This window comes from Manacus vitellinus, unplaced genomic scaffold (assembly GCF_001715985.3).
Source record: "Manacus vitellinus isolate BGI_N305 unplaced genomic scaffold, ASM171598v3 scaffold_19_pilon, whole genome shotgun sequence".
Classification (NCBI taxonomy): Eukaryota; Metazoa; Chordata; class Aves; order Passeriformes; family Pipridae; genus Manacus; species Manacus vitellinus.
The window spans coordinates 13,157,522-13,176,348 of record NW_021939395.1 but is presented as its reverse complement, the minus strand read 5'-3'; the positions used below and the strand labels follow the sequence as shown (position 1 = coordinate 13,176,348).

General features: G+C 36.6%; 1 long non-coding RNA gene across 1 annotated transcript; it reads left to right on the top strand.

The window, feature by feature from the left end:
* The first annotated feature begins 7,755 nt into the window (after positions 1-7,755).
* On the top strand, positions 7,756-14,009 carry LOC108639337. Its single transcript, XR_001920395.1, has 3 exons — positions 7,756-7,773; positions 11,286-11,340; positions 13,977-14,009. It is a non-coding gene; the product is annotated as an uncharacterized LOC108639337 (long non-coding RNA).
* Positions 14,010-18,827: the final 4,818 nt, after the last annotated feature.

Below are 18,827 nucleotides of genomic sequence, written 5' to 3'. Positions count from 1 at the left end.
AATATGTAGTCCAAAATATGTTTATTTCCCAGCTTAGTGCTGGGTATCATTTCAAGCCCATATCAGGTCAGACCTGGAGAGTGATTGTTCAGAACTCTTGAAGCTCTTAAGAAAAATTACTATTTTGGTCACATTAAGACTTTTGCCTCTCCCCCTTCCCATCTGTTTTAAAATGCCTGGATTCTCAAATATCCATGTAGGAAGGTGCTAAAAGAAATGCTCATCATTGTGTCGTGACGCAAAGGAACAAATGTCTTCTGAATGCTCACTCTGATACCTTCAGACATCCAGAGCAGTGATATTTCTGAAAGGTTTGTACTTCTCAATCTTTGCTGTTTCCCAAGCACAGTTCCAGGTTTGGAAGGCTTTACTTCCAGAATATAATTTTTAATGAATATATTTTAACACAAGTTTTATATTTAGCTTCCCTTGTAATAAATTACTTTGCTGCTTCTGAAACCTGTAGAAATAGGATGTTATTTTTAATGGGCATGAGGATATGATCCATGTTTTCTAGTAAGATTTCCAAAGTCTGGAATGGACATGTGTTGCTGGAATATGCCATTTGAATTTTATCTTTTGTTTTAAAGATCACAAAGAACAAGCTTTCTTTTCAGCATTCATCAGTTGATATGGTCTAGGTTTCTTTTCATTGGTGAAGCTTTAACAGTGAAGTGTGTTTGGAGGACATACTTATAACCCAGTTATGACACATCAAAACAAATAATATTACACAGTAACTATAGGAATGCTATCCAAAGATTGGCACCTTGGGATGGAGTTAGGTTTTTATTAATTTGGGTTCCTTCAATAAGATTAATTTGTTGACTCAAAGATTATATAATTCACAATTTTATATACATATATCACAGTTGTCATTACAAATGTATAGACACAACTACCAATCTTATGCGTACAACTGTTAAGAACTTTTTCTAGAAGAACAAATTCCTGTAAAAAAAAGTGATTCACTAAAAACAGGAATGTTCATTTTGATAACTAAATTAAGCTAAATCAATTGTAGATATTTATTTTTATTTGAATGTTGATGTTTAAATGTTTACTTTTTAGAAGGTGTTTTGGTTCATCTAGCTTTCTGTTTGCTTTGACTTTTGATCTTTTTTTTTTGTTCTGTGATGTATTTGAATATAATTATTAATATGTGAACCTTTTAATAGCTCAATATTATTAATATTATTATTGAGATTTCTCTCAGATTTCCACCTATTTTTAAAAAATACAAAACTGATATTCAATTCCATTCTAACCTAAAGTAAATATTAACTGGAATTTTTTTCATTTTGCCATGGAACTTAATATGTGACACAACCTCATTAGCACATTCAGAATTTAATTTTGTGTATGCAGTAAACTCTCTGTGTTCAGGAATGTTGGGGACTTTTTTTTGTGCAAGTACATTGAGACTTTGGTTTCTTGGAGGCTTCTTACATATAAATTCGAGTTGTAAAATTCTAATCATCACTGAAAAAAAATGATTTATATGTGATCTCAGCTGATTGCCACAAATTTGGTTCAGTAAGTACCAAATACAAACCCAAAATTTCTTTAGATTCTGACATCTTGTCAATACAAACTCATCACAGCTGGTGATGGCAAGGCTTAATTTGCTCAGAGTAAGCATTTTTCTGTTCTGATAATAAACTACTACTCAGTGGAAGGTATCTGGGAACCTCGCTGAGAAGCATGAATTTGAACAGAAGGCAATTTTTATGCCGCTAAATGTGAAATCATAATGTTTTTGCTACTTAAACCAAGCTTATTTCACAGCACAGGAAAAAAAAGAGAGAGAAAACACGAGATACTGAGTCACTGAAGTGAATCAATCTTTAAGAAAGTCTGAGGACTGCTGTTAACTTAAAAAATCTGCCTAAATATTTTCTGTGTAGAACATATTTTTATGTGCCACTGTATAAAATGGTGGCTGTTCTTTCTCAAAACTAGATTTGCTTTTCTTTTAATTACTTGTTTGTGGGGATATTTCAAAAGCCAGCTCTGCAGCACACAAAGATGGGAAGAAAAGCAAGTAAAGGAGGAAAGCTTCTCTCTGGATGTTCTGGAGATGTGCAAGATGCATAACCCGGTTTTTCATACAAAGCACAGAAAAGCCCCAGACCTCCAGAGGGACGAGGAATTGGAAGTTAAAAAGGCTACTTGGTGGTCACCAATAGAAACTAATCACCATTTAATCATCTGCTGATGGTACCTGTGCAGACAGTTTTTGACACAAGGTAAGTTCCTTTGCCTGCCAAAGTGTCTTCTCTTCAGTGAACAGAGTTTAAAGGCATGATTAGCAAAACACTTCAAGAAGGAAGCCTCACATCTCTTCAGAGGAATCTGTTTTGAGAATAATCATCAGAGAATTTACAAAGCCAGCTTTGTCAGAAAGAGAGAGAAAACAGCATTCTAAAAAGTTCTTCCTGTTGAAAGCATTGGGTTTGAGTACCTGGGGTTTTCAGCTTGGTTAAACTGCGCCCTGTGAAAGACACACAGGACTTGGTTTAAAGCAGATTTGCTGCTCTGGCCCTCCATCAGATGGAAGATTTAACTCCTCAGTTGGGAAATGTAGAGCATGACTGTCCCAACACACATAAATTAGTATCAGCAATATCAGCAATGGACAGAACACCTGACCCAGGCTTACGCCAGAACAAAGCTCCTTTCCTGAAAAGGAAGAGGTTTTACTACTGTGAATTGGGAATTCTTTTAGGGTAAATGTGATGAGACAAGCAGTGAGATTCCTTTTCACTTTCAGGAAAATAGCAGTGAGATTCCTGTACATTTTCAGAGAAATAGCAACTTGTAGAAACACTCTGCTCTCCCTGTGCCCTGTTTCTTCTCTGCCTTTAAAACTGCAGATCAGAGAAACACTGATTGAGGTCAGCAGAGCGTAGAAAGTGGCTGCCTGTGGCAGAATTTGGCTCGGAACATGAGATTTCCATTCTCATCTCTTCTGTGGTGGTGAGGAAGGTAGACAGTTGCTAAAGTCTATAATGTTATATGTGGTGGTTTTTAGGGCTTGTTAATAGTTTTGATGTTTTATAAGTGTTTTGAACTAAATGAGATTACAGAAAAAAGTCCATTCTAATTTAATCAAATTAAATGTAATTAGATTTTGTATTAATTTTTTCTTTGTCAAATTTATTACCTTTAGGAGGATTTGTAACATAGTATAAATTGTAGCTCATAATAAGAAGTTAGAGAAATAGTGAAATGAGTTTTTATTTTAATAGATTTTACAGTTATGTTAGTGATTAATTTCTCCTTTAAAAAGATTTTTTCCTTTACTTGACAAGTCAATGTTTACGAACATAACTTTTAAATTTAGTTACTGTCACATCACTCTCAAAATCAATACCTGTAGGTTTTTATTATGAACAACATTTGTGCTAATTTTAGTCTTATGACACAGAGAAGAAAAAGAAAATCGAGATTGGCTTGTTTCTTTCTGCTTCGCTGGATGAAGTAGAAATTCTGTCTGTTCCCCAGTGCATTAACCAGCACATGAATTCCATTTGTTAGGAATATCTTCCTTTTGTAGCCAAATTTTCAGAAGACTGGCACAAACCCAGATATAGATCCAGTGAATGCATGAGCATTTTCCCTGTATTTGTGTTGTTAATGGAACAAGTTGCATGTTGCTATTCTATAGATGCTGATCAGCTAAAACGAAGGGATTGTCCTACCCATGATTCCATGAAATCAACCTCAGTTAAAACAGATTAAGGCCATTGCAAAATGCTGCTGATAAAAGCAGCTTGTGTGCTGCTGTTCTCAGTCACAAATGTGACTTTGGTTGGCTGGAGGTGATGTGGTGATCGTTTCAGGGCTTATCTGGGCTGTCCCCCTCCCATTTTTTATGAGTGAAGACCTTTCACCATTCTCCAGATCACCTGCAGAGAACCAGAGCTCCTCCCTTTCATTTCTTCTGCTGCTTCTCCTGCACAATCTGAGAGTGAACCAGATATTAGCCATAAACCCCAACATTCCCATTTCCAGCTGACCACTGATTATTTAACTCCAGTCAGGTTATCAGATTTCCAGTGATCACTTTAACTTATTTCTAGAACAGGAAGGAATATTTTTGCTGATTTTCCTGTGTAAATTTCTTAACTTGCTGTAAAATGCTCTCAAAATTGGATTCATCAACTCTTGCCAGGCCACAAATTACTGCAGATGAATAATAGATGTTCCACGCTGCCAGGTTTGCTTCTTTCCTGCAGGTGAGGCAGCCTCCTGTGTTACCAAGTCCTCAGCCTGGCCCTGCTTCCAAGTGGCTGCTCTGTGCAGTCCCTTCAGTTAGTGATGAAAAACAAACAGTCGCCAAGGTGCCATAGGTAGCACAAATTCATCATCCATTTCTCCATTTCAGGGACGTCCTGCATTTTTGAAACTATTTTCATTCCTTTTGGAGCCTGGAGACTGCTGAAGTAATAATAGCTTACCCTAGGAGCAGATTTCTTAGTAAACACTATGCCATTGTGAAGAAATAGCTATTATTGCATTCGAAAGGAAACCAAGGAAACAGATTTATTGGGCTTTTTTTGGTTTGATGGTGTGGTGTTTTTTGTTTGTTTGTTTGTTTTCCCAGAATACTTGTCAATTAATTAAAATAAATAGAATTTGGGGGGGATTTTTATCCACCCATTGTGGCACAAATGAGTGTAATTTGCCTTTTATGTGTAACTGTATTGGTATTTAGAGATGTTTTTGTTCTCAACTCGGTGCCTCATAATGCAGCTTGCACCTCTGTACCTCAAAAGCCAAAATTACTATCCCCTGAGAAGAACTTTCACCTGTGTTTTAAAAGTCAGAGATCTTTGCAAGGAGGAAACTCAAAACTTATTTTGGAATTTATGTCTGTATCTTTCCCTGTAGTTTAAAGTATTCACAGTCAGTAGCAACTGGAGATCTAAGAAAAGCATTTCTATTTTGATACCTACACAGTTGAACATATCTCTGGGAATTTTATGCATTTTGGGTACTTATGCTACATATAAAAATAGGTATAACTGAATCAATATTATGAAAAAAATGACATTTTGTCTATAAATATTAGTGGAAGAGCTTCAATATTTGGTTTCACACTGCTCAAGCTAGTCCATGAAGTCTTAGAAATTAGTGTAGAAGTGACTGATGGCACGTAAAGTAATCAATGCATTTTAGGCATCCATAGTCATATCTGCCTCTTTTCACCTAACTGGGCATCGATGGAATGCACCCCAAGTTTCTTCCCCAAACAAAAATATTGATCTGTAAAGGGAGAGATACTTTAGTCCTGCAGTGACTGAACATTAATGGCTACAATAAATAACTGCTTCTTAGACAATTGCTGTCATTATCAAGTGACAATTTATTGCTGCACGTCTCATTGTGCACTGCAGTTTGAATCCTTCAGGATGCAAAGCTGCTAAATCAAACCTCACTTATCAATAGGTATAATTGAAAAGGCTTCATACAGACTGCAGTTGAAAATCAGCACAATTTGTTAGCAATTAAATGCCAGCTGTCCTTTGGATTTACTGATACAGATACTATTTAGTGGTAATAGCAAAGGTATTATCTCTGGATCAATTCTCCTTGTTTGTTAAATCTGATGATAGTGCCATCATAAGAAAAAAATGCTTGGAAATATAATTTTCTTGATAAGAAATACAAATGATTTCTGTCTCTTTTCCTTGCAATAAGGTATTCCCAACACAAGCTGCTAAGTAGCTGATATAATCTGTGGATGTATGAGTGAGCAGCTGAAAAGTACTGGCAATGTGGTCTTATATAGGTCTTAATTATAAGATGCCTTTCACACCTCTGATCAGCTGTGAGAATTCTTATATTAAGTCTAATTACTGCAAGTATTCCAAACCAAAGGACCATAATCTCACTAATTCAATAAAATATCTTTCTGTATGAGCAAACTACAAGTGATCTTTTGCAGGGTCTATTAATAGTTACAATAAAGAAGCAGAAAAGGTGTTATAAAAATATAGATAAAAATGGATAAAAAGGTACAGAGAAAGTCACTTCCTTTGCTTGCATGTTGATTATTATGAAAACTTAGGAGGTGGTCTAAGTGTTGAGAAGTCTAGAGAAACTTGGATTCTTTTGAAGAATCTTCAAGGCTTTTGGATTGTGAAGCCAATATATAAACTTATTTGCTTCCTGTTGATCATGGGGTTTGACTTTATTATTATTTTAGGAGAATATAGGAGACCTATTACAGCTGGAGTTGTGAGTTATTGCAAGGTTATTGCAACACACATATTTTGGATATTTAATGGAGAACCAAAAAGATGAATTAAATTACAGGGCTTCTTGTGAGTTCTTGTCTATCAACTCAGAAAATAATTTTAACCTGTCAGGGAAAAATGAAAACCAGAGTCCTAGTCAACAAGGTGCAAAATTGTTGCTTACTGTCATGGTAAATAAGCTCATTTTGCACTGCTATTTAGGATGACTGGTTTGCATCTGCTATTTAGGATATTGGTTTCAGTGCAAATGAGGCATTTTTCAATTTCAGAAAAAAATCAATTGAGATATATTTTAGTTCTTTTATGCAGACAAAATATACAGGTGGACACATATGCAGTGATCCTGAGTCATAGCTTCCTACTGTGCCCCAACAGGTGACACGGCACTGGAATGGAGAGAGACTTCTACTGAACTTGTTTCTAGGGAAGCAATTTTTTAACAGCAAATGCAGATTTCACAGAGTCAGTTTTGAGTTTCTGGAGTTGTTTCAAGAGGAGGAATTTCCTAACTGAAAAAGCAGATTTCACATAAACAGTGGGAGTTTTGGTTTGTTTGTTTGTTTGTTGAGAATGCATGATTGTTGATATTTGCAGTAGAAATCAAGGAGCTCATTGACCTGATTCCTTCCACCAAGACAGAAAACTCTGAGAGACTGAGTAGGCAGGATACTCCCAGCTTGCTCTTTGTCAGCTACCAGGTGGACTGGAGAATTGTTCCATTAGTAGACCAACCAAATTCAAACGTGTTATTCCACTTCACTAGAAATTCCAATACAACAATCAAAAAAATTTTAATTGACTGGAAATGTAGCCATCCAGCAGCCTGGTTCTATCCCTTGTTTATATTCATGGTATTTGCTTGGCCAGGACTTTTGCTTCTGATTGCTTTTGCATCAAAGCTGGCCTTGGCTCAGTGTCAGAAGTAGAACATGGATTGGCAACTTTTCATAGCAGTCCAAGCTCATACATTTCTCCTTTGCCTACCCACATAATCCTTGGTATGTCTGCCTGAGGTTTGTTCCTGGTGCCCCTGTCTCCACAGCACAGGAACAGTTTGGGTGTTAGCAGACAGCAGAACGAACTGATCACAGCTGTCAGGATCCCAGAATACATATTGACAATTTGTGCACTGTTAATCAAATTCACGTATTTCAAACTCTGTTATCTAAATAGAGCTGCCCATCTTGTCCCTAACATTATTGTCCAGGGATTGGATTGTGTCTGGTTATGCATTTAATTGTATTTGAGAATACTCAGGTATGTCTTTTAGAAGGATAGAGCTTAAATGTTTTGATTTTTGATAGAAGTTTTGATTTGATCTCTCATCTCCAACTTTACAGTGTCTTCCTGCTATCAGTACAAAACTTCAAATAACAAAACTCGTGGAAGCACCTGGACTGAAATTCCCCAGGAATATCAAATGTGCTGAGTGATTTAGATCACTGATTCCACCAGTCTCAGAGGAATGTATATTGAGCAATTACAGTGGCCTAATCCCTGCAGCTAAGTAAGATGTTTCTTTGTTTCCTTGTTTCTTTCATGTTTTCTTCTAATACCATTGCAAAAGATAAGCAGCAGTCTGAAGACATACAGCTTTAGCTTGTATCTCCTCCTGAAGCTAATTTATCCTCTACAAGCTGATCAAATGAAAAGTTCTGATAATTGTGCTATTCCTGCTCTACCTTCACCCTTTGTGACTTGCAATATAACCCTCCTTTCCCAGGGCTTTTGTGACTGTGGAAAGGATATGTCATATTGGCAGGAAGGATAAACACATGAAGGAATTGCTTCCTACAGTGATTCTTAAAATCCTACTTAACATTTATTGCACGCCTATGTAAAAAGGGGTTTCCATGCTGGTATACTCTGCTGACAGAGACAAGTTTCCCACAGATGAAGTCATGATCTTGTTTCCTTTCTGTGCATCTCTAGAGACACATGACAAAGTTTTACCTTTGGACATGGTGTTAAAGAACATTCTATTGTTAGGAAGAAAACAGATACATGATACCACATTTTTGCTAATGAACAGTTTACTTGCATGTACTAAGGAAAGATTTGCTAACTGGTCTCCTCTCAAAAAATTTTAATCTGAATCTATTATCTCTTTCTAAGATAATTTCATGTTAGCTCAATATCTACTATCCTTTATTTACAACTTGTGCAATTTTAACACCTACCTTTCTTGTAAGTAGAACTGAAGGATTTTATATTCAATTGGAGTAGGAAAGGCATGTGCTGCAAGATGGGACACTACTGACAGTGACAGAACTGCTGACCTTTCTCCTTCCCTCAGCCTTTGATTTTATCTGCTAACTCAGCTAAGCACCTTTCTAATTAAAGTGACCACAACGAAGGAGAGTTTTTACATTGCTTGATGTGGATATAAATAGCACAACTGCTATGCTGGAACTGAAATTCCTAATTTGCTGCTTCCCCGACCATCCAGTCAAGTTGTGTTTTGAGCTCAAACACACAGCACAGAGAGAATAGATCTGTAACAGAGGCATGAAGAATGAGTGCTGAATGAGTTTCTATCTTCTCTCAATGGCTGTTGAAATCTACCTTGACAGAAACAGCATCAATTTCCATCCTGGGATTTAGAAGTGATTGGGTCTTTGTTGTAAGTGGCCCATTTCTGAAAAAAAAAAAAAGTTTAAATAAATAAAAGAGAAAATCCTGCAAGATTTTTCCCAAACTTATGTCTTTTTTACTTTTTTTTTTTTTCATCTGAAAATCAAACACCATTCAGGTGTTTTCAATCTGTAAGTAACAATCTTATACAGAACTGGAGCATGTAACAGTCACACTTAACTACATTACACGCACTTTCTCTAGGAATTACGGTCTGTAATTCTGGCTCCCCACACTTCATCCTCCACCTACCTGTGAGCTGAAGTTATTGTCATGAATAACTGAAGGATAAGCAAGTGAGTTATTGTTCCTTGAGAGCCACTAAGCTTGGATTTTGGTTATTGGGAAGGGCAAAGTACGGCGTGTTCCATCTCTCCCTTGAGAACAGTGAATCTCTGCTGATCATCTAACCTGGTTTCTGCTGAAGTCAGAAGATATTCCTGTAAGCTTCAGTGAAGTAACATAAGATTTCAAATGCATGTTTTCCCCATTTTTTTAAAGGCTTTTAAAGAAATCCTCTGAGCAATTTAAGTAGCTGTCCAGCTTTTGGCTGGAACTGAGTTAGTTTTCTTCCTGGCAGCTGGTACCGTGCTGTGGTTTGGATTTAGGATGAAAAGGTGTGCTTTAGTTGCAGGCAGGGGTTAAACCATGGCAGTAGCAAATTCCACATGCTCCTGTGTTGCCCTTTTCAAAACTAGAACTCCTGAAAATTTCTATTACAAACAGTAATTTTACTAATTGGGGAAATGAAGTACAGCAAAGCTACTTCATCATTTTTCTCAGTCAATAATTAATTTGTTGTTACCACAGACAATGTTAGCGTGTTTAATTTTTAGTAACTCTTTAATTGCTTATGACCCTAAGAATTTTCTCTCTGCTAACAATGTACTGTAGTTTATTTCTGTTTATTTCTGTGTCATTGCTCAGAATGTGTCATTTCCCGTTTTGTAATAGAACTCTATTAATTTATCACTTATTTATACAGAATTATTTTTCTTCATTCTTCATCTCTATTTAGCCGCTGCAAATATATTTTTGTTCCTCTCTTTTCGTATTTTATTCAGCAATTTTATGTAAATGACATGACATTTTTCCTTTTCCTGCATCTGAATTACTGAAGATTTCCTCAAGTGTTTTGGTCCTAAATGTATGTTATGCTTTCTCCATATTTTTGTGCTTATTGCTGTGTTCTCTTCAATCACAGTTTTACAGTTCACTTTATTCTTTATCTTTTGTATTATATTTTCCAGCTGCAGTGCTTTTTGCTTCCACTCCTGGTTTTAGACACTATAATTACCATACAGACGTGATGCTATGTTATTAGCTTCCTTTATTATATTATTTTACCTACCTTTAATTCTCATTTTTAGTTTTGGCTCATACTAGTAATGTTCTCCTCCTGTTCCAAGACCTGTAGAGCATATTATGATTCTAGAACATCTCTCCCCAACCTGCTCTGTCTGTTTCTACTTCCCTTCCCCACTGTCGTGTCGTAGCTGATACCATCTTGCTGAATAAATTATCAAGATTGTTCTACAAGATATCTGTCATGTGGTGTGTGACCTCTTTTAAATCTGAGATTTAGCTATGAATTCCATATTAGTCCTACATGAGCTGCTCTGATGTAAATGTATAGGAACTGGTGTCTGGCAGTTTCTTCTGAAGACTTCCCGTCTTTGTTCTGCTTTTCCATCCTTGTATAATTTATCACTTTTAGGACACAGTGACTTTGAAAAGGATGTTTTGCCCCAATTACAGCTTGATTGAAGTCAAGTTCAAACAGATGTTCTCAATACACAATCTTGTAAGGAGACTAGTTATTACATGTTAGGGAATAAACACACATGGACACACGAAAAATGTGCAGGTTTTTCCTCCACCTTTATATTTTCACAATTAATAAGTGGTAGAAGTGTCACATTATGATTATGATAATCAATTCAGGATTTTTACCCCATTCAGGAGAAGGTAAAACTGGAAATCTCTTTTAAAACATTCTCTAAATATTTTCTCAAATGTTCTAGATTAAGAGAATATTTGTAATGTTTGGCTTTTTTTAACACCTTAAAGTACATTTTTTAGCAGTGAAACAGAAGACCCAGCGGTGACACAGCTTTCAAGGAGAAACATGAATTTTAGTGTTTTCTTTTTCTGTTATGAAAATGGTGCAATAATCTCAGACTTTCCATAACTGTAAGAAACATTAAAAAGTGACAGAGTAAAAATATATTGGAGGAAGATGAGTGAAAAGTAAAGCTTTTCAGTTATCTGGCCTCTCTGGGCTGTTTCTGAGAGCACAATAATCAATCTGATATTTAATCCCATGTGCTGCTCTTTCAAGTGTAAAGTTTCTAAGACATTTCTGCCTCTCTCTGTGTATCACAGCTCTTCACACAGTTGATGCCAAGAAGGGGTAATGATTAACTTGCCTCCTAATAAGGTTTGTATTTGTTGTGTAACTTCAGTTCCTGCACTAAGTTCTGAATCATGTTGTTAGAGTGAAGCTCTTGCTAGATGGACTTAAATTCAAGCCAGTTTTTGTTTCATAACTGAGAGTAGCACATTTGGAGTCCCTATATATAGTCTGTTCTTGATAGTATGACTGTTATTCATTAAACCCATGGAGATTTCTTAGGTCCAGATTGCCACTCAATGCACAAAATCTCCTCCCTTCACATATAGTCATATATACAAAGGATTAAAATCAATGTTCTCTGGTTTTTATTTGTGACAGTGGGACAAGCACATCAATGCCTCCTCAAATGTAAAACATCTGTTGTCCTATCCTAGGCTTTGGAATTCACAAACGCAAAAGTGAAATACAGAGGGAAGGTCTTATATTTTATTCTGCAAAGGAAGAGTATTTCTAATGTATTTGTGTATAAGAAATAAGTGAAAAATTGGTAACTAAGTAAATTCATGGACTGAGAAAGGATTGAACAGCAATGATTTTTATAAATTTTCATTTGCTTTAAAAATTATACTTTAACCTTTCAACTTAACTGTAGCTTAATCACTTATTTTACATGGGAATTAGTAGGCTCTGAAAATGTCCCAGAAGATGTTTGAAGGCACTCAGGTGCTGCAATGAAAAGCACAATAAGCTGGATACAGGTAAGGACTAAGGCAGAACTATGCAAGTGTTAGTTTATGATCATCCCAATTCCCACCCCCCAGTATCTCTCCTTTCTCTTCATTATTAGATGAAGGCCTTATCCTTTATGAGGTCTCTTTCTGCCCTTTCTGAAGCTTTCAGAGATTTGTTTTTATTACAGGAGCATTTAGAATTTAATTTCTTGTAATTGTGACTCTGTATTAACTGGGTATACTTTATGCACATGAATGTGTCTCATTATCCCTGTATCTTTCCCCAGAAGAATTATACAAGGGACAATATTCACTGTGCTCAACTAGGCAAAGCAAACTGGTAATTTCTGTGCCAGTAATTCTGAAAAAATATAAATCCACCACACAGAAAATCCAGTCTTGAACAGGCAAATCTTTTACAGGCAGTTTCACCCAGATTTCTTGGAAGCATTATTCTCTTGATATATCTTGCAGACATATCAAGCAGACAAATCAGTTTGATTTTTAAAAGTGTAGAGTACTGTGTGGGTCTGTGTGCATAGGTCTGACATCCAGGAAGAGAAAAGAATGATAAAGGACAGCTAATTCTTAGTTTGAACAAGTGTTTTTCCATATGTTGAAAGAATATGTTTGATCACAAAGTGAATAATTTACAGAAAACTTTAGAGTTTTTTCAGGGGAAAGGATGTATTTTGGGGAGTTGGGAAAAGAAATCTCTGCATATTATCAGAATGTATTCAAGCCTGAAGAATGACATTTCATACAGTATAAAGCTCTGAAGTGCAGAATTCAACTACGGGAGAGTTTGGTATAGATATGCAAAATGTGGCATTTCACATAAAGAATCAGAAGTGCACCAAAAGATAGAGAAATGTGTGTTTTGTTATAGTTATTAGATGGAGCTTGATTAGATAACAAGGTAAGTGGAGATTATAGTAAAAGTGTGGTGTGACATAATGCAAAAATGCCTGTAGTGGTACAGATGTATAAAACTGAGCAGAAGAGTATTCCCAGTTCATAAGAATTTGCATGCAAATTCCAGAAAATATTAGTTAATGTTTAAGGGCAAATACCTGTGGTTTATACAATGCAGCAGAGAAGCAGTGGATGGATTTGCAGGAGCCTCACAAAGAATACAAAGGAAAATAGGAATTAGAATAGAAAGATAATGACTTTTACCACACTTTAAACCAGATTGTGCTGTCTCCAACACCCACAGTAAAAGAGGAAAACAGCTGGGAGGTGGAGGAACAACAGACTCTGCTGAGTGAAGACTCTTACAATATTTAATTCCTCCACTGCACAGCACCTGCTGTGTTAATGCACACCAGTGTTGTCAATGTGCTGGTGCTGGAGTGCACTGTGTTCACCAACACAGTGGGTGTTTCCTATCTGCAGTATTTGGCAGTAGGCAGGAGATTTCTTGGGCTGGAGAATGTTCTTTTCAAGCTTTCTGTCCTAGTTTCACAACTCTCTTTCAGTCTGCATCTTGCAAGTTCTTTTTTTCCTCACTTCCAGTGCCTTACCATTTTTTTTTTAGTTTACTCAGATTTCACAGCTCACACCTAAGTAGTCTTACAGAAAATTGTCACCAAATGTTTTCATTAACAGTATATAGTCTAAATCTCCTTTATACCTGTCCATGACCTTTGTGATCTCACAGGAACATCTTAGATCCTGATGAGCTCTATTGATGAAATCTAGTGGCATTTTTGCCCACCTAAAGTAGCCTGGGCAAAATGTCTTCTCAGTTCAGATGGATAGGTTGGATATTAGGAAACATTTCTTCACTGAAAGGGTGGTCAGGATTGGAAAGGCTGGGAACTGGTGGAGTCACCATCCCTGAAAGTGTCCAGAAATCATGTAGATGTGGTGCTTGGGGATGTGGTTTAGTGGTGGGATTGGCTGTGCTTGGTTAGGAGCTGGGCTGGATGATTATAAAAGGCTTTTCCAACCTTAACAATGCTGATTCAGCATCTCCTTCTGCAGGTTTATGCATCTCTGAATACCCACTGAGTCCCCCAGTGGCTTCCCAAAGACTTGTGCAAATCAGATCTTTCAGTTCATATCAGTTTGTATTTGACCTTTATTCTTCCTTGTCCATTAACTGAATGAGGTAAGTTATTTTTATTGTTTGTTTGGCTTTTTTTAAAAATTTGTGTTAAATTTCAAGGCTGTTTTGCTTCCTCAGAGCCTGAAAGTTACAGAAACAAAAATTTTAGAAACTTGTGCCCAGCAGAAGCACCTTCCCCCCCTCTCTGATTCAGGCTCTTGTTCTCAAAGTAATTAATTACTGGAATATCCAGCAGTGCAGGTTGACATGCTTGTCTCTCTCTCAGAGTAACTTCTACAGGCACAAGCAAACGAAACAAAATGGCCAATGCACAGTAATTAGTCAAGTATTTAGAGCAATTCTGAATCAGCTGAGTGAGATAGTACCAATGTACCACAGTATTTTTGATCTGTAGCCTGGCAGTGCAAAGCCAAAATAACATTATTGTCAAGTGAGATGAAAAGTTCCTTGATGTTGAAGCAAAATACCTGGTCCAGTGTGTTCAGTCTGTACTTTGAGTCTGTGTAAGGCATCAGGATATAATGAAAGTGGAGCAAAGGCAGTTATGACTTTCTCAATTGATCAAATCATAATAGAACAATAATATCAATCTTTATCAGTCTAGTGATGTCTCTTGTACTTTTATGTTGTGCAAATAGGTTGATAAGGGGTACAGTTGCCTAAGAATTACTAAGGAAATGCATGTAAAACTCAGTTTTAGAGACCCAGATTGACCCTTTTTAGATGATAAGAATCAGTGCCATCAATAACCCTTCTTTAAATAGTATTGAATATTTTATGATATAACAGAAATTGGTTGAACATTTCAGCTACATACAGACTATAAAGAAGTCCATATGGAAAGCTTGAAAATGTTTGTCAAGTGCTATAATTCCTTGACTTTCACACTGGAAAAATACTTGAATTAATTTTACAAGGTTAAGATATTCAAAGTCATTTGGGCCCTCAAAAGATTATGAAAATTGAGTTCTATTAGTATACCTAATCTGATCAATACTCATCAGTATCTTTACTTAAGTCAGTAATTACTAAAAAATTTTAGATCAGTAATTTATTTTATCCTAATTTAAAGAGAAGCATGAAAAGTGCAGCACCTGCTACATTTATTACAGCAGTATACAAAATTTTGTTTCTGTCATTTCATGTAACCCCTTTTCCTTCCTGAAGGTTTTTTTTTTTTTGAAAAGGAAAATGAAAAACCTTTAAAAAAATTCTGCTCAGAACATAAATGGAGTGGCTCATGTCCCATTTCTTTTTCTCCTTTCTTTTGACTCTTCCATAGTAACTAGCGATTCTGAATTTCTGAAAACTGCTCTGCTCCAATTATATCTTGTTAGTACTGAGGGAGGGAGGGAGGGGAAGAGGAATTGCTCATTTTTTGAATCAACACAGATGAACTCCCTGAATTCATTCCAGAGGCTATACCCTTTTTGCAGGGAAACAATGAGAATGACTTTCAGTGACACTACCAACAAGATTTCTGGATTGCTTGGTTGTTTATTTACCAGCTTAATATACAGCAGTTACAGTGGTATTTTCCATCTGTCCAAAGTGTTTTGGGTAGAGAGAGAAAGTGAATCCAATGCTTACTTCCAAGGTAAAAATCGATTTTAACTAGAACCAATGCATTTTATATTGCTGTGCAACTCAAGACTAACTTAGTATTCACGATGCTTTTCTTCATGCAGTACTCATGTGGTGTGTTTTATTTGCAAAGTGTCATGCACAGGAATAAAGGCCCAGAGGAACAGAACCCTTCTACCTCATACAAAAAGTAAATTAGTTTTTCTTAGCATTCTATCTCTTCATCATTTGGAAAACCTGCTGCCAAGTGAAATTTTCTCCTGATGTCCAGTGCATTTTGTAATAAATTTGTAGCTTGTTTAAAAGGCAGCTGCAGTTTGCACATAATCAGCAAACATCTGCAGTAACTCAAAAGGAAAAGGCAAACCATTAGCACTAGACAAAATGATCAGGGAATATCAGGTACAGCAGATGTAAATGTTATTAATAACTGAAAAGCAAGTAAGCCAGGCTGCTTTAGGACGCTCAGTAGTGTCCAGGAAAAATAAGGGTTGTTGCCTGTCCTGACACACAGAACAGCTGTTAGAGGGATGCAATAATGTCCACAGGAGAAAGTCGAATGACAGTTCTCAAGATTGATGGAAAATGTTTGGTTTTGCTAACTTCAAACAGTGTAGATGCAATTTTGTATGGTATCCACTTAGTGAACATTGATGAATATTATAATTGTCCTCACGCTGATAACATGTCCCTAAGATCAGAATTTGGCACTCTCATGCTCTTGCTGTAGAAAGAGAACTATTTCCACACATACAGATGACTGTAATATGCATTTTGTTCATTTGTTAAAGTACATAACACCCCAGATATCCAGCTTTTATTAGCTTTTACATTTTCAAAGTAGTAGACAAAATCTTTGCTTGGACTCTGAATCTGCTTTGGAAAGCCTGTTTATTTTGGTTTTGTTTTTTTCCTTGGAGGTGCAGTAGGTTCTTAGTGAAGTTAAGTGACTTTCCCTGCAGCATAACAGTTGGGAGGGGAGAAAAAGAAAGAATTAAGACAGAGTTTTCTGGCTCCCAATTTCGTGTTATTATCCATCAGACCAAGCCAGCTCTCCTCTCAGCACTCAGCATGTTTCAAAGTGCTTTCCTGGGAGGATACAACTGATACAGAGGGGGAAATGTGACATTTGGGTGCGTGCTGTGTGTGGCCATCAGGTCTATCACACTGTTTCTAACAGAGCCTGAGAGTCACACCAAATCACAGCAACCATTAAGTCACTTAGTAAAAGTCACAGGGGAGGTCATCATGTCCACACCGGCTTTTTGTCCTCTTTCCATTCCTCCTACTCAGTAGGCAAACAAATATGGTCTGTGTGAATACACATCACAACAGACTGACAATCAGTGAGCAACCAAAACAAATTACTGACAAAATCCCTCTGTCAACTTAGTAGCAAATCTAAACACCACAAACTTTACTATGACGAATATAATAGAGAAAAGAAAATGCTGATTTCATGATGCTGCCATAAACTAAAGGAAAATAATTAATTGAAACCCTAAGCAGGAAATTACAACAATTTACCTTCTCTTCTACTGTCCTCATTTTAAAATTCCTTTTTTCTGTCTGTCTTAACTCCATCTCACATAATTTTTCTCATTTTTTTAACATTCTGATGATTTTTCTTTCTTCAAGATCAGTTTCTTGTATGCATAGTTATACCCACTCTTCCCATATGTGTCAAGATGCCACAGTTATACCTCTTACTAATTAATCTTCTCTGTTCTGGCTTTAAAATTTAAACACCAAAAGACCTTGGAAGTCTTGAAAATCTTACTACTTAATGGTTCATATTTAACTCATGTTAAACTGCTTTTCTCTTGAATGTCAGTCCTTCTGGCTGGTTGATCTTCCTTTGGGTTTCATGATCAGCTTGGTTTCATGATGAGTTACAGCATTGCAAATATTTAGTAATATATTTCAAGTTCAAATGAAAATTCGGACGACTAGAAGGTGTTAATAAAGAAAGGAAAACCTAGAACTTCTAGAAGATTTAAGTCACTCTTCTAACCCAAGACTGAGATTTACATTAGGACCTGAAAAGCAAATTCCACTAGTGACTGACATTTTTCTTTCCTGGAAAAAAAAGTTTTGGAAACTTTTAATTCCCCACTGAAGTGAAAATGGAGCCACTTAATAGTTTTCAGAAAGGGGAAATGTTATTACAAAGTTTAGATTCTTCATTGGCTTAAGAGTTTTGGATTCCATATCAAAATATTTTCATTCCACACCACTTTGAATCAAGCAGAACAGGAGATTAAATGCTGTCACAGACGACTATGTTAATCGGTCAGCAACAGCTTTTGATTCAGTATTCCAGCCCAGGTCTTTGGAAATGGTTTCAGTAGCTTTCCTGAACAATTGGTTCATTGTATGTAATGGTTTTAGACCAGTGAACCAAATCCTGCCTGCCTTTCTCTTCAGTTTCAGTGGGAGTTTATAGGCAATGTAACAGAGCTCAGAAAATGGCACACTACTTGAACTAAAGGGAGAATTTTGGGTAGGTGGAATGCAATTATGAGACTGGAATTCATCCAGGTTTCAGGCAGAAGGAGCTGTGAATCTGTCAAGTGGCTATGAAACATGTCTCAAAGTTGTCCCCAAAGTAGAGGGGAAACAGTATAAGACTAAGAATTCTGTTCCCTTTCTCTGCTTTCAGCGTATGGAGGTAAAGGGGAAAAGTGAGAAGCAGCAAGAGCTGCTTTGCAGAACATTCAGAGAAAACCAGAGGGGAGAGCTGAAGATGGGAGAAAATACCAGTGACTGCCACAACATGTATTTTATTTTATTTTCTGCCCCATTCTGTTAGCAGGTGGTACATACAAGCAGGGTGTCTGATGCTCACAAAGGTAATAAAACATCTTGAAGTATGCAGAGTGTGGGGTAGCTTTTTAGAAAATGCAGAGGGAGAGGAAATTAAGGTGCAGAAACCTCATCAAAATCCAATTTTCTGAAGCATTATAATTGTCTAAACAGAACTGTGTGACTAGTTGTCATTAAATTATGAGAAGTCCTTTATTTACCTCTCCCCACTTGCCTGGAGTCCATAAATCCTGTTCAGTGAAATGCCTTCTCAGGAATCAGGCAGAGATGTGGTTTAAGCTGAGGCTATTTTTTGGTTCTACTCTCTTGTAAGAAATAAGGATAGATTTTTGATGCTTCCAGTCAGTCTCCAAATT